At 41.8% G+C, this 21,485-nt stretch overlaps 1 long non-coding RNA gene across 2 annotated transcripts; it reads right to left on the reverse strand.

Moving 5' to 3' along the window:
• Positions 1–6,303: 6,303 nt before the first annotated feature.
• LOC117224557 (uncharacterized) lies at positions 6,304–14,939 on the reverse strand. Of its 2 annotated transcripts, XR_013034116.1 has the most exons (3): positions 11,050–14,897; positions 7,199–9,299; positions 6,304–7,089 (listed from the first exon to the last, which is right to left on the reverse strand). It is a non-coding gene; the product is annotated as an uncharacterized LOC117224557 (long non-coding RNA). The 2 variants fall into 2 exon arrangements; XR_004491258.2 differs by having other exon boundaries at positions 7,199–14,939.
• Positions 14,940–21,485: the final 6,546 nt, after the last annotated feature.

The raw sequence follows: 21,485 nt of genomic DNA on the forward strand, positions 1-21,485 counted from the left end.
AACGTAGTCGACGTGGCCCCGCAGATATGTACCCGTCACAATTGTATAGGCAACGCATGCATTCCCCGAACGGACGCAGGTATGCATTCCGTGCAATAGCAAAGGGCTCCCCTAATTGTTGCCCGCAATGTTCGTAGAATACGCGTGTTCGGTGGGTTTGTTTCGCTTGTGTGCACTCGACGCGGCTGGTTTCCACAGAGAACCAGGAGCCAGCAGCACGTGGAGACGCGCCCACACCCGCTCCCACACCCGGACATCGTCGATGTACACAGTCCTCTGTATATATTACCATGACTGTACGTTCCTTGGCGCGAATATACGTGTTAATGGATCCTTGCACGGTGAGTTAGGTTCATCTGCCAAATGGACGTGCACGGTGCCAGCTACGGAGCCCTAATTACCGGGATGCCCGGAAGGCATTCGCCGGCCGCGACAACGATACGATTTTCCAAACTAACCGTGACCCGAATTTCCCCAATTGTCGCGTTACAACTCGATCGGTTTCCCCGGTCGGTCGTTCGACGCAGTCGCACGCCACTAACGAAGTCCAATCGGTGATCGAACGCGCCGCGCCACGACGATACGCTTCGCGTTGCTCCCTTTGAACTTCGAACCATTGGGCTAGGATTGTAAGCAAGTTTGCGAGACGCTGATCCGTCTTCTATCAGATACCGATTAACCGCTCGCGAACCGATCGGACGCTTTCCGAAGACGGAGTCCCCGTTTTCTTAGAAGGGACTTTGGCTATTCGGAGCTGTGTAAAGAACGACCTGTACCAGCGAACTAAAAGATGACGAGGGGCAAGGGGAATCAAATTGAAGCGCGAATTAAAAGACTCTCTCTCTCTCCTGTTTTCTGCTAATATATTATATATAATTTTCCGATACTAGATATCTACCAACTACTTGCTACATTCGGATCGCGTAAGTTGATATCGCGTATATAAAAAACTACCATATAAATAGTGTTATAATTTATTGCAGAAAAAAGGGACTCGCGTAAAAAAGTGCCGCGAAAATTGAGGGACGGGGGTATGTGGATACATGGACTGTTAAAAGCTGCAGGCTGACGCGTACACACACCCACCCGCCTTTCTTTGCAATTTTAAGCGTGCGACGTGATACATTTCTTCATCCTGTTGGCCCAGAAACACTCTTGTCACCCGTTTAACCCGACAGCCACGAGAATTCACGTTTTTGCTTGTCGCGCATTCGAATCGAAATACCGCAGTTTATGACGGCCCGGCGACGGTAAAGAAGGCAGACCGGAATACGACGACGCGTATTCGCACGCCTCGAACCGAAAATAAAACCGTGGAACGTGTGACCTTAAACGGATTTAAAATCTACAGCTACATTCAGCCTCGAGGAAAAAATTACGAGCGGATCAACCGTTTCTCACCACGAATTCGGCTTGTTACCGATGCGCGAACGGAAAATTTTCTTCCCTCGCGATTTCCTCGGAACTTTTTACTGAAATAATGAGTTCCGAGCACTCTCGATAAGATCTTGACGAAGAGAAACGGAGGAGTAAAGATGTCTGCGAACCTTTCGCAATAAAATTTGATTCTAGAAGTTTCACAGGACCGCCGGATCACCACCTCGACATGAGAAATAAAATCGAAATAAGTTGTGTTCACTCTCTACGTCCCGAATTTTTTAGTCATAGCCAAAATTGTACATCGCGTGTCAGAAAATTGTTCGTCTAGTAAAAAGTTTAAGGATCGTTTGAAAAAATGAATTTGACAGGTATACAGTTACTCGCATAATTGTTCGTACACCTCTTAAAACGCAATAACTTTTTCCATACTATGACTCGACGACTAATTATAGACTAAAGTTATATTTCGATCTTCTATTATTTCTAATATCGAAGTATACAAATATCGTGTTTTGTTAAGTTTTTGTTTAAATATCATGAAAAATGTAAAAGTTACTCCGCGAGTCTATAATCATCCATACCACTATACAATCGCACTTTATCAGAAATTCCACGTTCATTCTCCACTGTATAATCTAGTACTAATTAACGACAAATTATCATGGTGTACGTATAATGGAAAAACAGTTTCGTGAAAAATTCATTTCTCGCAAAAGTGTTTTCGAAACACCTGAAACAAGGCGCAGTTGTGAAAGCACGAAAATTATTCAAACATTGTCTGACGTGGACAACGGGCGGTAATCAATAGCTTACCGAGCCACGGTGAACAATTCAATAACTTTTCTACTTCCATCGGCTATTACGTCCGCTCCGCGTAAACTTCGCTTACATAAAAATCCCCGTTGCAAACTTCATCGTCGCTTACACGCTACGTTAAGTCGTCCGGCATGAACGATTTATTTCTCTGCCTGGGAAAATCTGATCAGACTTATCTGTACAATTTTACGCGCAATTAATATTTATACCGTGACACTTTTCTCCACCAGCTACTTAGCATGCCCCTTGCAGACCAATAAAATTGATCCACGTGAAACGATATCGGCGAGTCGAAAGTTTTTCTTTTGTACAGTTTTATAAAATTCGGAAAATCTCGAATCGAAGCTGCAAAAATTCTGTTGAATTTCATTCCAAACCGTTTATGAAAGAAATACAATTTTATTGAAAATCGATTTGAATTTTTCTACGGAAATGCGAATATTTGTCGGGAAAGTATTTATCGTTTCCTTGCTCGCCATTTTATTACTTAACATTTCGAATAATGCATAACAATTTCTCGAATAGGCTTCAGAGATTTGAATACTTTTTAAAACGGAACGACTTCCCGAAAATTTGATTCAATGACTCGATCGAATACTTTCGTGTACTACTTTATCTCTCACTGACCGAACGACACCTTCTGTGTTATAAATGAAATAAAATTATTGCTAATTGTTATCAATTTCCACAGCACCTTGTATATAATAAATGCCCCGAATGCACAAAGAACCGCAGTTCAATTATGACAAAACTGGTTTCATCGAAATAAAATTTCACCCGATGATCGATTTATCAAGCTTGCGCATAGCTTCTATTGCACGAACGACTGTAGAGGATTGCTGCAGTTGCATAAACCTTAGCTTCCGGTAAGCAAACGAATGGGCAAACGTGTGCTCGGATTCCGATAGTCTAACGTTAACTCTGGTTATTTGGACGAAAAGTAATAGATAGTTTGCGAACTCGGTGGTCTCCTATTACCTGAACGATCCACTTAACCGAGCTAATTCGCTAGCCGATTTGGTCGTATAAACGGTTCCTCTCTATATACCGGTAGTCCATTTAAGCAAACAACGAATCATTCCGCGTGGCTGAAACTGCGACGGTCAATTCGATGACTGACAGGTGACCGAATCCCATTCGAAACAGCTCCGAGATGGAAGACATTCGGCATAATCGCGGCGACGCCGATCCATAAGTAGCTGGGTAAGTCCATTTCAACTTTTCCAATTACTTTGATATCTGCTATCGTCGATGGAGTTCTTGCGAACCTCTCGGTGGCTAGTAACGAGCCCTACCAGCTGAGAGGACGTCTCATAAACAAGCCTTTGTGCGACCCATCCGAAAATTGAAATCGGCCAACGCGGGAAAATTGGATATGCGACGACGGTTCGAGCAGCGGCTCGATACGCCGGAACGTGCCGTCTCCCGTGATTATCGTCGATTTTCTCGACGACTTTACTCGTCGGTGAGCGTCCAACGAGACGAGCTGGGTCTCGTTTATTCGTATTCAACCGCCAGCTGTAAAGATAAGACCGCGGATAAGAAGGTCGAAAACGCACTTGAACCGAATTAAACCACCGATGCGCTGTTCGATAGCTTATCAAGAAGAAACGTTTTGTATGAAGTTTCAACTCTCTCCTCGGATCAGAAGGATAGTTATAGAAGCAAATCGGATTTGCGCTTTCTAGTCCATTTACGTATTTAGTCGCAGCTACTGGAATATGTTAGACAAGTTTTTTTTTTTAACGATTCCTACGTTGTAAGAGGTTTACTTCCTGGTGAAAATCCTTCATATTTCAAAACCAAAAGAAGCGACGATATAACAGTGTTAGGCATTATTTGAATACCTTTGTATTCGAATAGAAGTAACAAGTAAATTAGTCGTTTGGTGAACCTTTATTCATTATTTATTATTTGTCATTTCTTATTTGCATTCGACCATGGACAATTGCGATAAACGATGAGCTCGTGCAATTTACAATAAATAATGTCTAATAAATAATGTATGCAGAATTTGCAATTTAACTGTACTGGATGGTTACTTTCTTAACATTGTAAATACAGATGCTTTTTCTGATAAGAAGAAAATTATACTCCATTATATTAAAAATGTGAATCTAAAGAAATTTATATTAAACGTTATCGGAATCCCAGTTCTAATTTCAAGTCTCGTCTTAATGGATGACATAGACTAGATGATATCGAAGAATGTACAAAACGAGCCTCCCTCTTATGCAGACCTTCGATCTTCAAATACTTTAAGCGTCCTCTAGGTTTAACATCGATTTGATCCCACTCTTTTAGAATGTGTCTGCAAAAATTCGTTCCTGCATAAAGATCCACATTCCAGCTATCCATATCTGCATACAATACGACGCGACAAAGTACCATGAAGCACGAATGCGTATAAGAAAAATAGAAAATTACGGTAGTGGAATATTGCCGAGACGAAACGATGAGTTTCCTCGTGTTCCTCGTGTTCCTCGATTACCCGGTGGAAACGTAATCTCCGGAAGCTTTAGATAAAACACCATTATAATCATTCAAGCACAATGTCCCCAAAGAACACAGCGATCCCATTTGTCTCGACGCTATCAGTGGGAGGTTAAGAACTAACGCGGCCTATAAAACGGGTCTAGACTCGGCGGCGGCAGTGCCAGGTTGGACCAACTGCCATAAACACCGGTAACGTTCCTTTCTGAAGACCGAAGCGCCATTCAAACCCGCTGAGTTTCGCGTATTCTAGATGGCCGTTGATAGGACGATCTTTAGCGCGGCAACCTAACCAAAGTAGGCGTTATCGTTCGTTTCGATTCGCTCGTAATAATTGCCACCGGGGCACTTCTGCATCGTTGTCAACGAGGCTTGGCGTTTATTATATTTGTCCCCGACGTTACCCGACCATGCGCGACGCCGCACACGGTGATAACATAATTCACCGTGCGGAGGGTTACCGAAAATCCGTGCGAGTCGCATACGCTGACGCTCTGTTTACACTAAGCCCACCATCGGTATAACAATCGCGGGTTTGTTAAATTCCGGCTCGCAGGATGGTGGCTTCTCGCCGCTCGCGATCGTCGCTCTCCGCAAAATTTTCGTTGTTAACAGAATTCATGCCGTCGCGCGCGCGCGCGCGCGCGATAGTTTGGCTCCACTTTGTGGCGAATTATTGTTCGAGATAATGGTCTCTTAATTCGTAATACCACTTGGCTCTTCTGATAGCAGTCCTCGACTATACAGGGTGTCCACCGTAACGGTTACCATGATTTTTCAGGCATTTAGGCCAATCTGACAAAAAAATGTATCGGATAAGAGTTATTCGGTACACTGATAGGAATAAAGAGAGAGAGAGAGTGCATTAATAAAAATTGTGAAAAATTTTTTTTTTATTCGAAACATTTTTTTGTCAGGTTGGCCTAAATGCCTGAAAAATCGTGGCGACCGAAATGTATGTATACATATACAGTGCGAAGAAGAACGTTGTCTACAGGGATTCTTCTGGATTCTTTTGTGTAATGTTCCCTAAATCGATGAATCGGTAATACTTGATCATTTTTGTAAATATATTATTGATACTTCGTTGAATTTTAAATGTTAGTATTTTACTGGGAAAAGAAAATCGAAAACGATAGAGTTCGGAGATGGAAGCCAAAAATAAACTCTTCTTATTTGTTAATAGTGATTTCTGATTGTTGATGATGCGAATAGATCTAAGTAGGCGCACGTTTTGAAGGTATGCAACGACAGAGGCCGAGGATGAGTCAAGGGTGAAATTATGACTTGCAGAAGATTTTGGAATGTTCAATAAGAAGATAATGCGATGACGTTGATATCCAATGATATCTATTGATCGCAGCACAACAATAATAGTAATAATAATAATAGTAATAATAATAATAAGAAATCTAATTAGAATTAAAGTAATGGAGTAGGATGTAACACGCCCCCTCCCCTTTGAAAAGAAAGATATACATATACTCTAATTGCGTGTGCATCTTTTCGACACTTACTAGCGACATCTCAGTTGCATTTATCAAATTGGCTTTCTGTTAAGGTCGTGTACAAGGTGCGATCTTTTGTTATTGTAAAAAATACTAAGTCTTTGGATTTACATTTCATTCATATTTTATTACATTATTATTACATTATTTATTACATTACATTACATTACATTAACATACTTTCTCACTTGCTAAATCTCGTGGTAACGGTACTGGTATAAATTTACATGTATAGACTTACATGTTAGTTAACAATGCAATATCATAATATATTTTGGATTTAAATTCCGCTGTCTATATCTGTATCTGCGATGGCATTTACTTTTTCGATATCTGTGTTTATATCTACATTTTCCTTCGTATGTACGTTTATTTCTACGACTACTGGTACAGTCAAACATAGAATTGTGTAGTATGTTTTAGAAGTGTAGTCGCGGGAAGTTTATCATCCGGTAAATAAGAATGACGATGATGCATGATAATTGAACTGTTGGTGAATTGGTCTATACGTTGAAACAGTAGCTGAAGCGTAGTGCTGCTTCACTGGCTACACTTTTGTAGCAAGAACTATTATAGCAAGATTGACTACATTTTCCACAATATCGACAGCGTTGTACATTGGGCGAATCCTTGGGCGAATCCTTGGGTGAATCCTTGGGCGAATCCTTGGGCGAATCCATAGGGGACCCCATAGGGGACCCAATAGGGGACCCAATAGGCGATCCCATAGACGACTCCATAGAGAAATCCACAGTTGGATCCATAGAAAAACACAAAGATGAATCCACACAGAAATCCATTGACGAATTCTTAGGCGAATCCATATATTGGGCATATGTGGTCTCCAACTTTATTTCCCAATTCGGTACTCACTCGGCCCCCTTCGTTTACACTACAACAAGGATCAGAGTTGTCATCGTACTCGTCGATTTTTCGCTCGCCATTTTGTGCAGTGAAAATAAGAAGCAAATGGTTCGCCGAATTCTTTCAAATATACTTACGAAATGAGAAGAATAAAGAAGATAAGAATTTCTATGCCACGGAGAAGCAGCTGCGCGCGGTTGTACGCGATCACCCGATGGCTGATTCGACGTAGCTCGATGACCAGGCGACAATGCTCGTACCGACCGGTGTCCTCCAGGAGGTTGTTCGTCCTCGTCGAGTTTTCCGTTCCACACGTTACAACGTTATATTGCCACGCCACGACACAACGGGAAATTAGATAGATCCGAGTAGACGCACTTTTTGAATAAATCTGAACTGTTACTCGTTTCAAACGTATCCGAACTGACGCACGTTTTGAAATGAACCTAGGCTGAGGGAAAGATGGTGTATATATATTGGTTCTTATTTGAGTGGTGGGGGTTTAGGAAATGTAATGGATTAATATGAAGTGGCGGACAAAGGTTCAGGTATCCATCGTGATGGAACAAATACCTGGGGTTTTCGTCGACAAGCTTTACAACACGGACGCGACGAACAATTATTTTTGAGATTAAGGGCGAACATTTGACGCTCAAGTTTCGTTTTCGTCTTCCTTAATAACTGTGAAGTGTCATAAACTCGGTAATTACGGACAGTTATCCCAAACCGAAAGGCGACGATACCTGAGGCTGCCGAGGGTTTACTCGGAGTAATTTCCACAACATTGTCAGAAGCGGCGGAGACTACGGCTATTCAATTAACCATTCTATTCTATCGCGGGGGAACAATTCATAGAGTTTTCGCCAGCAATGTGTTCACGACATTAAAAGGCTCCGTGACAAAAGGCTACTTTTCAGATTAGGATAACTTTCACATTCGACGACCATCGAATATCGAGCCATCCGTTTCGTCTTTCTCAATAGCCGTAGCGTATCATAAACTAGGGTCATAAAACAGTCCGAAGAGTCTCCCGTAATCGTACCAACATTCGAGGCTAGCGACGGTTGACCTGGAGGAAGTTCGCAACGTTGCGATGCAATGTAAAAATTTTCCAAGAGGATTGTAAAAAACGGAAATTAAATAGAAATAAATTGTTTCCTCTAATAATCTCGATAAGTTAAAAATAGCGTAACGGTATTATTAAAGTCCTTTTATACGTTCGCAATTTCGTACTTTAGTTTATTCGCTTTTGCCATAGGTGCATAAAATCCGCGGTCTACTCGTTACATATAATTGACGGTATCGAAGTCGTCCGAGACATTCTCGGAACATTGAAAAATGGTATTGGCCATCCGTGGAACGATCGTAACAACGTATCCAACTTCTTCGGATACAGGAGCACTAATAGGCCCATCGAAACATTGCAATCTGTTTTCGAAACGTTTCGCGAATGGCTGACGGTGAACAGGAACTCTTGGCTCCATTATACCGTACAAACGTCCCTTACCCCGAAAAGACAATACCGCCGCGACTTTGTTTTATACTGTTCTAACAGCGCCGCGGAGATTATATGGGCTGTAACTGCAATTTGCAGATCGATAGATTTTAACGCACTTGGCAGACCTCTCGTAGAATTGGAATGTTTCCAGCGGGGGAACGCGTTCCAGGGACGTTAGTACGCTACGTAATTGGTATTCTTGACGCAGAAATTCATTTACGGAGTCAACGAGCGTGAAAGGGAGTACGAAAGATATTTTTAATAAAGGAACGGGCTCGTTACTTTCTTTCGTCCGTGATATTTAAATCCCTTATTCAACGGACGTAATATCCCTTTCTTGTTAACGGGTGTTGTTGATTGGCAAATAATTACTATGCAAGCTTTACAGAGATACGAGAAAAAAATCTTTACTCGCTTATTTTTATTATTGGAGCTCGGAAATGATCGTACAAAAGCTACATAACCGTTCTACGTGTACATAGTCTCGGGCCCATTTGAAACGATGATTATTATTTGAAATATTGTTTGAAATTACATGTTATTTCATATCACAATTACTTCCATACCTCTGCGAGCACTTTTGAAATAACATTATTTGAAATTTTATCTTAAGTAACATGTTATTTTATTCGATTATTATTTGAAATGATTGTTCGAGAGAATTGTGCAATTCTTCTTGGAAATTGAATCCGATTTGTAATCTCTGCGTCCGGTTTATATCGTCGTTCTCTTTGACAATTCTGCAAGATAAAAAATTATGTAAATATTATGGTTGTCCGATAATAAGAAACATTTTTTCGTTGAATCGAAAAACATAAACGAAAAAAATACGGTTTGTTCAAATATACTGCAACAAAAGTGAGTTTTGCAAAGTAGCGAGAAAATAATGTCGCCCCTATGAAACGCGGACGCAGCACTCAACGTGTTAAGGATGAACTTTTTGGGGAAAGAGTTTTGCTAAAAGCAAATTGATGTAAAGATTTCTTAAAACGAAACATTTTCTAGCATATTATTTTCATTTCCTTCGTAAAAGTCATGAAATAATTAATTATTTGAAAATGCTATTATTTCAAACAGATCGATATTACTTTCATTTTCAAGCAACAGCATTGTAGATAACGAAATGTTCGAAATGTTTCGAAATGTTCGAATAAATAACCAAAGCAATGTTGCTTTTTAACAAGATTCTCCAATTCCGTTCCATGAACAAATTTTCCGCGGCAAGGAAGCAATTTGCTCCGCTCTACGTTCGCCCCTTCGCTACAAAATATATTTTTAATCCATGAATACTTCTTCGACCGCGTGCGTCAGAGAAAAAAGATTGCGAGCGTTCACCTCGCGAGTTTACGGGCATATTGCACCGACAATTACATCTACGATCACGCCACGGTGAATTCGGATTGGATATAATAAACGGAAAGTAGTTTTCGCCGGCGTAAATGAAAATACGGAGCCACGGAGATTAAGAACGGACGAAAAGAGGCGAGCTCGGGCGAAAATCGCGAGGGTGGGATTTGCAAAGGAAACGCCGGTGGTATTTTCATTAAAACACTCGCATAACGAGAATGTATATGTGTATATAAGTAGGCACCGACAAATACGCTTAGGTGGCAGCGGCCGCGAGTAGACCGTTACTTCTTCCGCGGCGGACTCCCTAAACCCAACGAGTCGTAAATATTTGCCGTTACATTAGCGTGGCAAAGGCAAATCCGGTATCAACTGTAATTATATCCGTCAGACGGGCGAGTCGGTATTAGGCGGGCTGAGAGCGGGCCCGAGTGGAAAAATCGTGGAAAACGGCGCGGTGCGGCGGCCCTGTGAAGCGGTAAGTAAATTCGTCATTAGCCCTCTCGTTCAACCACTTCGAACTTCCTTGCCGCGCTGTACCGTGAAATTGAAGATTTCGCGAGTCTGGTTCCGACCACTTCCGGCTTATCGCGAGCACGCGATACCCGCTACCTTGTTTCTCCTTCATCGTGCATTGGTTGGTGAACGCTTCCGTGAACAAATGGAACTTTCAATTGTAATTCGCGAACATTTATAGAGGATTCGTATCTATGACAATTATAGAATATGTTCGGCGGGTACGTATTGGCATGGACGATTGCCATGTCAAATCGGTCTCCCCTAGAAACGATAGAATTCGCATGAACGAGCAGTCCATTTTTTTATTTTTCAAATTCGATGCTGCAAAGAAAAACATGCCATTTAACCTTATCGGTCGGGCTTTCTTATAGTATAGTAGGCTATCGCGACTCGCGACGCGAGGTGTGGCGTAGCATACAAAAACATTTTCGTGTCGGTGTACGTCAACCAGCGAGACGGATAAAACGAAGGAGAAGCGAAGAAACGGGAGCTTTCCCGTACTCTTTTTGGCGTAGTACCCTCTTTCATTTTGTGTGTCTCGCCTTTTCCTGGAATCTACTCTCCGGAATTGAAGACACATAACGCCGTGTGTACTTATACGTTCTGATGGATAATCCTGCTTACTGGCGTTGCAGTTGTCCAGGACTCCGGCGGCGCATCGCGACTGCTACACCTGCCCTGAGAAGCATCTGTCCCGAGAACGAATTAAAATAAATCTCCGGGAGATAAGGGCCGACTCCTGGCTACGTGGGCCGGGTTAAAAATCTTCCGATCTGCCCGCCGCTCTGTAAAGGATATTTTATAGTCGCTGAAGTCACAGATTTATGGCCCGCCCCGTGAAAACCGTCCACGTTGCATCTTGTAACGTGAAGCGAATTTTAGGGAACTTTATGATCGATGTGACGCCGAATACGTAGTTTTGGAGCCTCTGGAAGATCGGTATTAATATTTTCAGAGAAAAGAAACAATGCTTTAGCTCGTATTTAACGTTTTACGGACATACGTCGACGTAGCGATGGCATCGTGGCTCTATGTCTTATTTCAGAAGTTGCTAATGTGTAATTTGATTACGTGCACAATTTATAGAATTATAACGTTTGATTACGTACACAATTTATAGAATTTTTGCAATCTTTAATATGTTGTAACTCGTAACCGATTTCGATAAACATTTTTTACGTGCATACAAATTACCGAGATCTACGGAAGACATTTTTTAAATCTTTGTTATAGGCTCAGATATAAAAAAGTTAAAAAGCGAGAGACCCACTGTAGGTCTTTATTTTATCATCGTAACCTCTATTCGATTACATTGATCTTCGCAACCGCAATCTGATCGAACAGCAACCTACTACCGGAACTACCGAAACAAACTATTTCGTTAGCAAGTAACGCAGGAAGTCTGAAAACGCGACCATGTTACAGCTTACTTCGAGCACAACTTGTCCGCTTGAAAATCGAAGTACATAGAAACATTCGTAAACTGAAATCCTTCGTCGTTCCCAGCCGAGTCATCCTCGTTACCACAGTGTTCCTCTACAACGGTGTAACGATCGCAAGTAAAAACTTGTGGATTGATTGGAATGTTCGCCGCCTGTCCTTCGGTGAATAGTCACTGAACGTGCAATCAGGAAACCTTTCACATGGATTGATAGCGGAGCACTCGATCCTCGCCTTCGTGTTGTATGCAAATCTGTTCATGATTATTTCAATTCACAGCCACCGAATTCTTGCTGGTCGCTGACAAATCGGTACCGGATACGGAGATTGTAATATTGTCGGTTGTTCTTTAAGGACCTACGATGAACGATCGAAACGATCCATGCATTCGACGAACCCATTCGTGGAATCGGTCGATCCGTCGACTATTGACTTCAGAACGACGCGACGCATTGCAGGCGTTGAATAACTGTTAACATCGTTCAAATACTAGGATACCAACGAGAAGAAATTGCTGAAATTCAGAGTCCAAAAGTATCCAGCAAGCAAACCGTGACTCGAATGTTTCATAAGTTGGAAAGTATAGCAAAGATTTCTTATTATCAGTATATATTTTTGAGGTCATCGCCATTTTTGATCCGCAGAAGAACTTTGTTAACACAACTGAGAAACGATTTTCGCGAAGATCCCCCAATTGCCTAAAATATTTCGAGCAAAGCGATAGCGAGACGAACGAAGTCTCGGTCGAGCGACAGGTCGATTATCCAGCTCATAACAGGAACACCGATGTTTACCTATGGAAATTGTAAATTACGCCTTCGCTCGGTGTACGATACAGATCGGCCGAAGAAGATGGTAATGCGGCCAGTAAATTTCCATCGCACAAGGTAAACGTAGCTACCAACGGGAACTGAGATCCGTATGGGTTTCTAACTGGACGTTCATTTCAATTTGGCGGCATGTTCAGCGAACACGCCTACGCAAATGGATCGTTTCCTTTATAGTATCACGTGATTGATTCCGCAATTTTAAGCGGGTTTAGCGAAATCCCTTTCCCCATTGCCAATACAGTCAGCCTATACGTTCTCGTACCGATATACTGGCGAATCTAACAATAATCCACGGTGATTGTCACATGAACGCCTATAAACGTCTTTCGACGATATGGCTCGACGCTTATGGAATTAACTTAGCTGTGTTCTGTACGGATTATATTCAGGTTCCGGTTTCATTGATCCAGAAGCGAATCTTAATTGAGCTCTATTTTGAGATCGACCAATGAATCTCAATAGTATAAATTCGGTTGCTCTTTCCTAATATCGCGCGACACGTGTCTATAAGTAAAAAATAATTGAACGCGTATTACTCGTAAAATAGGATCATAAATACAAGTGGTGTGCAATATTCATTTATCTGCACGTGGAGAAGGTCGGAGCTTGGTACAACTCACAGCGTCGCTGACTGCGTCACACGAATCTGACGATTAAAATTGTTAATCTTATGTAAGAAAATTAAATTGATTTTGCGCACGTTATTATTTGAAATTATAACGTAGGGAATTTAGAATAATATTCGGCGAATTTACAATATTGTTGTACGATTGATTTTTCACGTTTAACACTATATTACTACATCTAATTAGACTGTGTCTTTCAAATCGTTTTTCCAGCTAACGTTTCACGATTCTGCTATTTTACGCTGTTTTTCATAGCTCGGCTTCATAATTAGTTCGTCGGACGGTATTAACGAATCTACGAAATTTGCAATGGTTTGTTACAGACATCGGCAGACCTCCTCTAAGAATAATCGTTGAAATAATTGCTTTTGAAAGTTCTGTTATTAACTTTTTGAAACAGTTTCTCTCCTGGGGAAAACTGCAGCTCGGTCAGTAGAGAGTTGAAGTACAATTTTCCCCGTCTATTCGGAAAGAAAACTGAAATGTCCTGGATATCCGACAGCTGAGAAATATTCTGTTCTATCTAAAAAATTCCTTCGCCAGAATTCTCAGGTTTTAATCGAACAAATACCGTTACGAAGTGTAAACTTTTCTGGACCAAAATCAAAATGTACAGCAAAGATTTGGTACGATGAACTTGTGATCCGAGTTCATGAACCGAGTTCGAATCGCTTTATTATTTTGTTACCTTTCCAATATTTATTCATTTCTTGTTACTACCGAGAAGAGGTATTTTTCGTCGCTCGAAGTATTCGTTATTCTCATAAGTGTGTCGAAAAAGATCAGCGATACAGGGATGACTAGCGAAGCATTGTATATGATTTTTCCACAATGATTATTTTCATTTCTTTTATTTGTTCGTTTTATTTCGCCTTGGCTTCCACATACTCGAAACCTTCAAATTCGTGAAATTGAATTCAGATCTGAATCGGAGGATTGCAGGATTTATTCAAATCATCCGAAATGCTTTCTTTCGGATCCAATAGTGGAATGCTAGAACGATCTGCAGCCGATGAGTAACGAAACCATTTCCGAAATTCAAACCTGCATTATTCCCCGATAAGCACTATATTCATATTTTATATAGACTCGACAATGGGACCTCTGTACGGCAGCCTCGTTCAATGTTTGATCATCGATCAGTCTACGCTCGTACGCCGCGATATTCCTGGTTAAATATGAAAAACCCGTCCTGCTCGTTTATTCAGGGGGCGATTCGACCGAGGGATGAAACGATGGCCGACCGCAGCGTGAAATGAGCGCTTCTGTTTTCGCTTAAAAATACATTCTCGACGATTTGATCGTGTAACATAATTAATCTCGAAACAGAAAAATATTTCGAGAGCAACTGTACATTCTCTTCCAAAATATTTGCACTGCGGAAATGATATTTCTGTTGAATTCGCGCGCTGACGATTTTCGAAAATCCAGAACAATTTAGAATTTTTCCGAGCGATATTTTTTTAAGGAACTTCCGCGGTACTTTCTGTTGATTTTATTCAAGAATATCTACCGCAAAATCATGAATATTGAAACATTTGCTTTTCAAGCTGGATGCTTCGAGAAATAACTTGCTTTATTTTTCAACCGATCAAATCTTTATCGTTGCCGCTGACAATTGAGAATAATAATATGTCATTGCGATTATATTTTAGGATACCAGCTCTAATGCGATATTAATGACAGTTAGTCTAGCTGAAATAATTGACCCCCGTTTTCATTATGCAAGCATTGAGCGGAACTGTTTGGTGCATGCCATTTATAGTAACACACTTTCGCTTCTTTAATTCCATAACTAGACAAGCGGATTTCACATCTATATTTCTTACTAAAATAAATACAAAACTATAAGGATATTACATCTTTATTTCATTTTTGATTTTACATAAAGATTCAAAACTATCCGCAACAATATTTTGATGTCGATGTCGTGAGCTTATCTCAGCATTAGCTATTGCTAAATAGTAGACCTTTATGCAAATTATCATTTTCATACCTGATCCTGTGAGACATACCTGTGTGAGACAGAAACGACTCCGGCATAGGTAGGTGGTGATTCGCTAGTCCGATGGTTAATATTAGATTAAACACTTGATACAATGTATACTTAATATCGTGCATATTTTGCATATTTCTCGCGCACAAACACCCGCAGTCTAGTAATTATAAACTGCGCTGTACGTCAGAGCTTTATTGCACATGACACCGAATCTCTTGTACATTTAATTACGCGGACCGCGCTGAGAAGGTAATTACGAGGGATTCCCATATAATAATGCCGTATTTCGGTAATAAAGAGAGCCAGAAGAACGAAAAGTTAATATCACAAATTCCAAGCAAGCATTTCTCTTTGCCGATCCAAGTGTTCCGCGGCCTGTTCAAGTACTTCGAGCACCCTTTGTTAAGGATTACAAACGTTTTGTCCATGGTGAAATCCTCTTTCCTAAATTAACTTCTTCGGTTGGTCGGACGAGCTGTGTTCTTGCCGAGAGAGAGTCCATTATCGCCGCGAGATCCGTCCCCTCTGTCCGGGGACTCCCTTTCTTTACGCCGCGCCGGTTTTGGCGACAAACTCGTCGTAAATTCGCCGGATAATTCTTCCACTCTGGCATTAACCTATATAATGCTCGATTTATTGTAGCTTATAACCGCCCGGTTTTCGGTGTACCCGTGTCGCCGGCTACCATGAATCGCCGTTAACAATAAGCGTCCTTTAAGAATCTGTTTGCTTGCCAAGCGCGAGTTCTCGCTGTCGCGCTGGGATTCTTGAAACATGGCCGGCTAAGCTGGAAGATGGGACTGCGTGCGATCGTTCGCCATGTAATGGAACCCATTATACCCGACAATCGGACATTTATTATTAACTGCGGGCTGTGCCCTCCGTTTCTCAGCGACGAGCATTGTGCTCTAGAAGCTTATAAATTCAATCTCCAGACCGTGTCTTTGACATTCGGTGCGCGCCTGAACGGTAGCATACACTTGCAATTCAGGAGGCGAGTAACGTTACACCGTACAGTAAAAAGCAAAAAAGAGAACTTTTGAGAACTGTGCCTTGTCTGAAATACTTCTTCTTCATTTTGCTATTACTTGGAACGACGTCGTATAAGGACCTTAGCAAGCGTTTGAACAGCGTCGCCGTTTGTTTCGCAATGCGACCGGTTGCAATTTATTCGTGCGAACTCGTCCCCCATTCCTTGCCGTTCGCGATGAAACTTTAAACTCGTTTAAAAGCGACCTCCCGGGCGACGTAACACCGTGAATTAAATCGCGCAAAATCGTCACGAATTCCCAGCCGCGTATAAATCTCGTCCAGCCAAATAACAGGAAACATTAACGAAAATTTATCTACTCACTTACGCTCCGCGTAACTCATCAACGATTTAAGGGGTCGTTACCGCGCACCCCCGATGGAAATAAACTAAATGTACCTTAAACAAATGAATGTTCGCGATAAAACGGACGCGACGGCCGAAAAAAAACGCGGAAGGTACGAAAATCTCGTGTTTTTTCTTAATTCGATCGACGCTACCCTTTATTCAACTTGTTTCCGGGACAGCGCTGTTAACGCGCGCCCATAGTTCGAAGAAAAACGAGTCGGGACAATGTATTTTTTGCTGCAACGGCCATTTAACGGTAGTATTAGCAGGTGTTCCATTTATACCGTCCGTGCTTCGAAAAACAGACCATTCGCTTCGCGTACCCCTCGTGAAATTTTAAATTCCCCTCGTCCGCAGTTAATTCCGCCTGTTTTTTCGTGTCGTGTTCTCGTTGGACATCAAGAACCTCGATGGGGAGTGAATAATTTGCTCTCGAGTCGACGTTAATAATTCGTGCGGGTGCTGATGTTGTAAATGCTGACTGTTACAAGAAGATGCTGAATATTGAAGGTACAGTTATTAACTGGTTGTTACAAGATTGATTGCTCGGTTCAATTCGATAAACCCTTTATTGTAAGAGGATTTTAACTTTATTGTAAGAGAGGTTTGTTTTTTTAACATGTGCATTAATTTGAAATAGATTATTTATCGAATAAGTCTGTGTGCGCGCGTGTGTGTGTGTGTGTGTGTGTGTGAAAACTTAGCTTAAAATAACGAATACAATATACGATATATGTACGTATAATAAAAATGGTTAGCCGGAAGACGCTAACCACGTTTCATGGCGGTTATTGCATGACACTAAAATTCTCATATCAATGAAACGCTCCCCAGTTTCACGGTTCGCTATTTGGTGAAAGCCGGGGTACATACGTATCTATCAGCCGTAAATAGAATCAACGATGGTGTTCAGGTTTCAAGTATAGCACATACGTTTGTATTTCACGCTGCATCCCGCCCCCCCCCCTCCCCATTTAGGGACGATATAAAACGCAATTTTCAGGCCGCGGCCAGACGAACGCAATAATTTCTCGCTAAACGCCACGCTAAATTTCATTAATACACGATGGTACTCCGCTGAAATAGACCACGGTATAAATGCACCTGCACCACGTAGACGCGTTCGGTGTCGTTCATTCGCGCTGAACGTATCGCGAACGTTTGGTTTGTTAGTCGTGGGTTTTGCGATAGTACGACGTTAGATACGTCGCCTCGTCAATTAATTACCATTCATGAAATTCTGGAACAAGTGTACTTGTAGAGAAAAAGAAAAGTAAAATTTAACCCTTTGCACTCGAGTCGCGACTCCGAAGTGCCATTAAATATTGTTACGTCGCGTCTCAAAATAATTTTATTAATCAAATTTGTTTATATTTAAAGAACTGTTGAAAGCGTAGCTGTTGCAATATTCAATTTCATACGCATAAAATGCACTAGATAATATAAAATGGAAAAGCCGTGGGTCGGAAGAACTATTTTAAATTTTGCGTTAATTCGGCTTCGAGCGCAAAGGGTTCATATGTATCATGGAAATTTGCAGACATTTAATCAAAAAGTCAATGTATCTATTGAATTCATTATAATATTTAAATGGCCATGGACCTCTCTCAAATATGAATAAATTGAGGAAACTGAATAAAGTAAATTCTCTCCCTAATTGACGCTCAGATTGTACAGAAAAATGAACAATTTGGGAACAAGAGATGCGATCATTCGAGCCTTCCGGCTCGTTATTATAGTTACCGATTGAGAACAATTATAAATTGCGACAATTATAGAGAATTTACTGTATTTTGGAGTCACATCTCCAACGTAATACAATTTTATATACTTATTTATAAAATAGTACAAAATTCATTACGAATTATTAATCTGAAATAATTATTTATAAATTCTTTTTCAATTTTCAAACAGAATTTTATTACAAATGATTTTATTCTAAATAAATGAATAAAACCTGCAGAAGAGTGTTAATTTGTGGAGCACAGAAATCTGAATATTGCCTATAAAAGTTTTCGATAGGATGATTCGAAAGGATTTTTCTTTTTTCCTTCGCCGTTTGTGCCCTCGTAAAATTCTTGAACAACCCTGATTGGTTAACACCACGCGTTGGGTCCTTCCAATCAGCGTTGTTCGCGTTTTGCCCTTTTTACCGCCTGTCCCTTACGCTCTTTGCGTATTTTCGGGACGGCGTGGTAATCGGAGGGGATAACGAGCTGTACGCGACAACGTGTGGAACTTTTCCTCCGGGTCACCCGCGTCGGACCACATGGCCCTTGGGTCGCTGGGTCCGGTTCGAGTACCCTTCGGAAACTCTCCTAATTTATGACGGTCTCTGTTAGCTATTAAGGTCTATTGCGAACATGCGCTGTCAAGGTTTGGGACTTATCATCTGAAAAATAGCTTCTTCGAAGGAGAGTCATAAATTACGCTGGTCGTTTGCACGACGGTTGAAGTTTCCTTTGTGCGCACGACTGGTCGCTACAAAGTTATAATTTGGAATGCAAGAGATCTGTAATCGTCATTTCATTCTTCATAAGTTTTCTTTTCTTTTTTGTCATGTAATCCTAAGGAAACATTCATGAAAATTTCCGCATACTTTTTACGCAGAAAATTCCATTTATTGCGTGTGTCTATTACAAAGACAATGGCATAACGCGAATCGAGTTTGGGTAATTGGAAGCCATCGTGCTCGTTCCTTTTATCGACCTTGTTTCAAAATAGAATTTCGCCGATGTTCGGCCGGTGGAACAGGGACAAAAAGATTTCGCGAGGTCCATCCCTTTCACTGGCCAACCTGTTCCCTCTGAAATTGTTCGGAAATTAAACTCTCGGGCTGTTTTCGCGTCAGCAGGTGTGAAAATTCCTGGCATGACAGGGTGGAAGGCGCGTTCCCGCGCGATACACTCGTGCCAAATACGGGGGAATATCGGCGCATTTGAGACACTGACAAATCGGTAACACGCGCCTCCCCCGTGGACGCCGGTCTCGCCGTTTAATTCCGTCGGCGAGTAATTTGGAAACGATGTCCGCCCAGCGAAAAGGTCTCCTTTTTCAAAGTCCGCTGTATTCGGCATTCGACGATTTGTCCACGTTCGGACGCACGTGCACACAACCCAAGGTTCCATCGAATAGGCCTTCGATAGATTAATTTAAATGCTGCTCGGTGGAAAGATGCGACGAACGTTCTCGAAGTTCCCTTACTAGGGGATTTTACGAAAGCGCCCCTCTCTCTGACAATTAGTCGAATGGGTGCTTCGAGCAAGGATCTGTGCTGCACTTATAGCGTTTTATATAATGTGATTTAGGGCGTCACCCTTAATTGCCTCGCATGGCTCGTTTTTATAGTTATTGACAATCGGTAACTATAGAAACGGGCCGCAAGGCTCGAATAATCGTATCTCCTCTTTCGAAATTCTCCCTTTTTATGTACAATCTGAACGTCGATCAAGGAGAATTTACCGTAGTTTGTTGCGTCTCCGATTATAATTATTTTACACGACTCATATTCTGTACAACATATTTATTATTACCTCTTCAAATCAGTGTATCGATTTCGATTACCCAGAGCTGGATAGAACAAACATACTAGTTTCAATTCGCGATCTTACCATGCTTTTTAACAATCGCTTGGCGCGGACCCCTGGGAACACGGATATTCTCCAAGCCTAATCTCATTCAGCGAAAGCAATAATTCGATAGAAAATTTCCACGAATCCAAGAATCCCAATCGTCAGTTATAACATAACATTGCATTCAACTGAAAGCAGAGGACTGGACACCGAGATAAGTACTTTCGAGCGGCAACAGTAAACTCTTCCTGCAACAATGCCGCCCCAGCCTCCCTAGAAACAGCAGTATATTTTACAGCCTCGCAATCTCTCCAATAAATAACTTTTTTTTTATCGTCGTTCAGTTTTTAACCGTTCCAGATTTTACGCGAAACCTGGCATCCCCGCTTTACAGCTCTTTCTCCCCGGTTTCTCTCGGCTCTCGGTTTCTTTTCCGAAGATTACGGATATGAAAACCTTGATGGACTGATTAGGCAGGTATAGTACTCTCGGGCGTGGCGTAGCAAGACCGTTCCGTGCCAATTACTCTGCTCGCAGGGCGGCTAGGCCTCTTACGGACGCATTAAAAGTCTCCTCCCATTCGCGTCGCAACATCTCCACAAGGCAATCCCCTTTTTCACGAACGATAACGCCGTGCAATCTCGCCCGACACTTTGTCATGCGGGATTCGAGCGCCCAGGGAAATATGATGATCCTCGGACACCGCCGGGATAAATCTCCTCTGGGCAACAAGGATTTTACGAGCCGTCCAACAGGAGCCGACCCTTTTTTCGTCGTCGCTAACCGGCCGTCGAGCAAGTTTCAATTCTCTGCTCGCTTCCCCTTCCGCCGCCCTCTGCCAACTGTTCAACCATATCCCCTATCTTGAAGCCGATGCGCGCCGAACACTTCTGACGAGAACATTCCTGTCATACCAACCCTCGTGCACCACGGTAACCGCGACCGAGAACTAGTTAATCAGCGGAGAAGCTTCCCCGGTAGTTTCGATCCAACAAAAAACTCGGTCGTCGGAAGATCGCCGCGATCCAACTTCGCTCTGCATCGCTGGTGAACCGAATTTTAATTAACAATCGCGAGAACCACTTTCGAACACACCTCGAACATCATTAGAGACAGACCTCTACGCGACGATCACTGTGTTTCATACGCTCAGCGATGATCCTGATTCGTGATACATGTTTTACATATCTTACTGTTGTAGCTTTAGGATGTAAG

The sequence above is a fragment of the Megalopta genalis genome, chromosome 9, assembly GCF_051020955.1.
Source record: "Megalopta genalis isolate 19385.01 chromosome 9, iyMegGena1_principal, whole genome shotgun sequence".
NCBI lineage: Eukaryota > Metazoa > Arthropoda > Insecta > Hymenoptera > Halictidae > Megalopta > Megalopta genalis.